Source organism: Oryzias melastigma, linkage group LG23, assembly GCF_002922805.2.
Source record: "Oryzias melastigma strain HK-1 linkage group LG23, ASM292280v2, whole genome shotgun sequence".
NCBI classification, from domain to species: Eukaryota; Metazoa; Chordata; class Actinopteri; order Beloniformes; family Adrianichthyidae; genus Oryzias; species Oryzias melastigma.
In genome coordinates, this window is record NC_050534.1 from 13291730 (window position 1) to 13297525 (window position 5796).

The 5796-nt window shown below is 37.6% G+C and overlaps 1 protein-coding gene across 1 annotated transcript in view; it reads left to right on the forward strand.

Moving 5' to 3' along the window:
* exoc4 (exocyst complex component 4) overlaps positions 1 to 5796 on the forward strand; it is a 143182-nt gene that overhangs the window by 43521 nt on the left and 93865 nt on the right. The window lies entirely within an intron of this gene.

Consider the following 5796-nt stretch of genomic DNA (forward strand, 5'->3'; position numbering starts at 1 on the left):
AGAACACCCCCCCCCCCAAAAAAAATGTTTATTGTTATAAAAGTGTTTTTAGGTCAGAAAAAAATGAAAAATAACAATAATTTGTCAAATGATGGTCATTTAAGTACTTTCAGAACTCCAATGACAATAGCGTTTTAGGTGTTTTTAACATCTTCTTTTGGCATTTTTCTCATAGTTGAGGACATATACAAAGAACTGTTAGCCTAAAATGGCACAATATTGAAGCATATAGGTACTTATGTGCTATCATAAGTTAACCCTGTGAAAATACATGTTTAAATATAATGATGTACCAGTAACTTTTTTTCTGTAGTAATTCAACTAGAACTAATTCATATAACTTTTTTGGGGACTCCAGTTCTCTTCATAGTCCTAATCTATGCTCTGTGAATCTATGCTGTATCATTGTGGAACGCTTTCTTTCTGATGTGTTGATATCAATTTAAAGACGTCCATAGAGGTGTGGTCCTTGCAAGTATTGTTAAAAGTGCACAAAAATATCATTTTATCAGGTCCTTGCAACTAGAGTTAGAACCTTGTTTAGATCATTGGTGCTTGCAGTAATAAACACCTGCTTTTACGGAGTCCTAACGTCCATCAGGCTGGACTTTATCAGAGAGTCTGCTCATAACCTTTATCGACAGAATTTCCAGTTTGCTCAGATCATGATTGCATCTTTGCTTCTGAAGGTTATGTGGTGTTGGAGATTGACAGGTGAATAGGGGACATGTTTGATAAGGCCTGGTCTGCACTGGTCTGTCTTAGTAGACAGAGAGGGAAGTGAAAAGGTGAAGCTGTCATTTGGCTGGCTGGTTTACATTGCAGCTCTCAGTTATGGCACTTAGTAGTGACCTAAAGAAGGAGGTCATAAATACTGTCCTAAATAACTCATTTCTAAAGAGAGTTAGTTGTCTCTTAGGACTATGGTGATTGGTCATCCTGTCGAGGTTTGGCGGGAGCCAGTTCAGTTCGTTTTTAACATTAGATCACCGATCTGTCCAGACATCTCCCAAAGGTAGGAGTTTGGGAAAGTCTTCACTAGAGTATTCTGGGGCAGACACGGCGCCCTCTGAGTCTATAACTTCCATGCCATCAAGGAGCAGCTGGTTGAAAAAAGAGGTTTGTGGATTTCTTTCGGACTATGACAGGTTCACGACAGTGACAAAAAAAACAAGTGAATGGGTGGATGAAAAAATTATTATCCAATTTTCTAGTTGACAACTGTAATTTAACGTTTTCCTTGAAAGAAAGCGTAGCAGCCGTGGGCCATTGTATAAATAAGGACCGGTAGTTGTCCTTGACTGAGCCTGGGCCTTACTCAGCTGTTCACGAGATTACACGGCCAGTTGTTTAAAAAGTAAAGAATATTTAGGAAAATCCAATTTTAACCCTCAATGGTCTTATTTGTCTGTTACTATTGCTCCATGGAGATTAGTCTAGGATTGATCAAATCAGGTCATAATCTTTGTGTTCAATTCCAACACATTCAAATGAATGTGCATGCTTGCAAAAAAATAGACTGGGATTGAGCAGCATATTCACAGAGCCTAAACCTGCTGATCTAATAGGATCAGTTTTCTAGTCAATAATTCATGAATCTGGTCAGTCCCAAGCATCTTATTCTGCTCGGATCGTCGTCATGTCTGATTGGATCTTAATGAGAGGCTTCTATTATTAAAATTAATTTGATGGGATGGTGTATGCTGCTTCACCAGCCATAAGACCAGACCAACTGAGAATAAAGCGCATAAATAAATGATTGTATAAATACATGTAGGTGTGAATTAAGTTGGATTAATTATTAAAAGTGTCACCATGGTACACATTGGGATTTAACTTAATGTAATTTGCATCTGTCAGGCTATTATGACAACACTAACCCTCAAGAACTTAAGTTGTCTATGCTAAAAAGGACCTGCCAAAGTTAAATACCATATGGTTTTTTTACTCTTGTACCACCAAATTAAATTAAAGTAAAATAAAACTAGGTGAGGCTTTATAACAGCGCACTTATTAAACCATATTCACACCCTTCATTTGTTAATTTAGGAAATATGTGAATGGAAAACAAAAGTAAGATTGAAATACATGTTTCCCTAATAATAAATTATTAGATATCAGTTTGGTAGTTTTTTACATTGATAGAAGTATCGCCAAATAAAATATTACAATATTTTACTGAATCGATATTTTCTTATAGCCCTATTATCCACCACCAACAGTTGGTAGAGGCTCAGTCAAATCCTCCAAATCTTACAGTTCATCTTGGATGAGATCTGTAGATGTTTGTGTCATTTTTTTTCTTATGCAAGTGGACACACACCAGATTGTGACCAGTTGTACTTTTAGAATCACAGTCACACCTTTGCCCGTGTGTGGTTTTCATGTCTCACCCTCTTTGCATTAGTCAGACGTGCACAGACACAATGGTCTCAGAGCACACTGAAGTGTGTTAAAGAAGGCATCGCAAGTTCATTCTTCCTCTGCCTAAATAATGGCATGGCTGGAATTCATCACAGGATCAGACCATTTCTCATCAAACTCAGGAAAGTGTAGCTAATGCAATTTCACTAAGTCACTGACTGACTTGATTAAATGTGGGCTGGCGAGTTCATAGTTAGACAGAGCAGAGGTCTATACGGGTGTCACTGTGTGTGGGAGGATATTTTAACATGTGGTGATCTATGTAGCTTTGCTTGAACTACTTTTATTGACTTTAAAGCACAATTCACTTTTTTTAATATATATATATATCTTTACCATTTTTACATATTTGCGCTGGTTTGTAAATTAACATAGAAAAACTCTTGTTTTACAGGTTTTGTTGCAGTTAGGGCGGTGGCCCTTAAGAGGGATTTTATGCAGATTTGGTAACATTAGATTGTCATTTCATCCTGTAAAGATTTTAGTTGTCATCCCAGTGAGTGCTATGCCTTCTTCACACATCCCTCTCAATAATCTTGGATCAGACCACTTCCCGAGGGCAAAAAAATCCTCCAACGGATACTGTCGTGTAAATTCAATTGCACAAAGTCTCACAAACTCACAAATTAAACTTTATCAGGCAGCGTTAGGAAAAGACTGGCAGTAGTTTGCTGACTTCCTGACCTGAAACCGCAGGCACTCTGTCACGTCTAGACGACTCTAAAAATTGCCATGCATAATAATAGGCTCCTAATTAATATTCATCAGTGCTATGCCCTGTTGGCAGCTGGTCCAAGACCCACTGGATCAATGAGGCCTCTGCCTCGCTTCTTTGTCTGACACGGATGCAGATGTTTAGAGCATGAAATTAAATTGGTCACTGTCAGTGGGAACTCATATGTGGTTGTCTATCCTGTGTGTGCATGTGTGTATTTTCTTTTTTGTAGGCGCTGGAGCAAACAAATAATACCATCTTTTCCGGAGTGTGCAACGTGAAGATGTTATGCGTAGAAACCTCTGTGTTTGCAAGTTCGAGACAAAAGTTTTGCCAGCTCTGTTTTCACAGTGCTGATCAGTAGGCGAGAGCGAAGCGAAGCATTGAGGGTATGACGAAACTCCAAAGATAAACAAGAAAGTGCGTTGGCTGGAGCTGTAATTGAGCCTTAATTGAATTGGAACCAAACGAAGGGTGGATTGAACACAGGATGGGAAAAGATAGTTAAAATAGCCTGAACCTCATCTCTCCTTAGCAACAAGGAAGTGGGTTTTTACCATTTAGGGAAATTTCATGGTAACAGATTAGAATAAGACACCTTTGATGTGAAAGTGTGGGATGGAATGAAAGCTTTTCTTTCTATTTTTAATGAAAATATGGGGTGTTGTCTCCCATACCTTTCAGATGAAACTTGTTCCATTAGAAATGTATTTAAGACCCTGGCACAGGGAACAATGGCCTGATATGCATTTGAATGCAGGACCAGGAAGACCGCACAGGCAATGCAGAGCAGGCTTTCGCACAGTGGCGAGGTGTCTTTGTATTAGTGCATGTGAGCTTTGCTTGGCTGTATTCAGCTTATAAAAAGAACAGAAGGAAACAGGACTGAGGCTTTGTGCCAAGTAGAAACCCATTTCAAGCAGACCTACACAAACAGGTACCCATCACCCAGCTCTCACCTCCTGGTTTAATTTGTGATCAGTCTTTTCCCCTCACATGTTCTGTACACATCACATTTTTTACTTCATTTAGCTGACTTCTCAAAAGGACTGTACATCTACCGTTATTATGTTTCTGTGCTAGTTATTAATTGCTTAAGAGATGGCCATGCAAAGTGAATTGTTAATCCATCAAACCTTTAGTGTTTCACTGTTGGAATCATAAACTGTATAAAAGAACTAGGCCAAGTAATAGCCTTAAATACAAAAGGGGTTTATTCAAATATACCCCTCGTGTGTCCTAAGATTCATAACCCACTATTGTAATGGTAAAATCTATCCAAAAACAAGAGGCTTTGGGTTTGCGTCTGTTTGCTAAGGTGCTTGACAGGACAAGTAAAATAACAACAAAAAAAGGAAAGAAATGGACTGAGTAGTAGCCTTAAAAACAAAAGGGTTTATACAAATATCCCCCCCGTGTGTCCTTAGATTCATAATCCCCTATTGTAACAGTAAAATATGTCTAGAGCAAGAGGCCTTAAGCTCTCATCTGTTTGCTAAGGTGCTTGACAGGACAAGTTTAAAAAAAAAAAACTGGACTGAGTGAGTATGACATCACCTGTAGAAAATGGTTCACTTCTGGCTCCAGCAAAATGAAGTCAATTCAGTCAGCATTCTTTTTCGAGAAAAAGAAGCCACCATGTTGAAACAAGACAACACCAGTAAGCAGTCATTTGTCCAAATTGGTCCGAGTCATTGCTTCTATGGCAACCACTCACCAATCAGGAGTGATCTTGTTGGGAGTCTACATCCTTACCACTTGTAAACAGGCTTGGGAGAATCTGATAATTCCCTCACTACTCCCTAACTACTAAAAAAGCTATCTACAGTACTGCTGGACTCTATAGTGCCATGGATGTTAGAAGCAATTCGGGCAGCATACTTACTTTTTTATTAATGGTTAATGTTACCTAGCGAATTTCTTGAAGTAAAAACCTTATAAATATGAATATTTTACAAAGAGTAGTTATGATCTACCTTGTTCTGAAGACTTTATTTTTACATGAAAATTGTTCAAACCCAATTCATTGTAATCTATATTTGCCAATGTAGTGCACAAATGTTTTTCGCAGAGTCTTATAGGAAATTTCTAAGACACTAGATTTTGAAAATATAGATTCGCACAGCTTCATTAAATATTGCACTAAGTAGTGAGTATTGAAGGAATTCAGACACAACCATAATCAAATATTTCAAATGTTAGACGTATAGTAAGTCCACCTATTTTTATTGAGGCATCTGATTGGTCAGTTTATAACTTGAATAATTTGCTTTACTGAAAAAATAAACATGGGAAAAAAATTGGATTACCAAGAACTAGTAGTAGAGCATTAATGTTTATTTTTTAAAAATACAATATAAAAGGTGTTTATTTCTCAATAAGTCTAGGATTATGGCTTCTTGGAGACCACGGCGCCTACTATTTCGAATGAGTGGAGGAAAGGGTTCACTTCGCATATACAGTCAATGGTTGAAATATTCTTAATTTACAAACATTTGTATTTTTGTGACCATCGAAGTTAATTAAAATGTGCTCAATGAAGAAGGAGTAAAACATATTTTTACACATCAACCTATTAAAATGCAGCTACTAGAAATGCATGTACACATATATGCTTTCACTCATGCGTGATACTCTTAGAAAACATTTGTAAATGG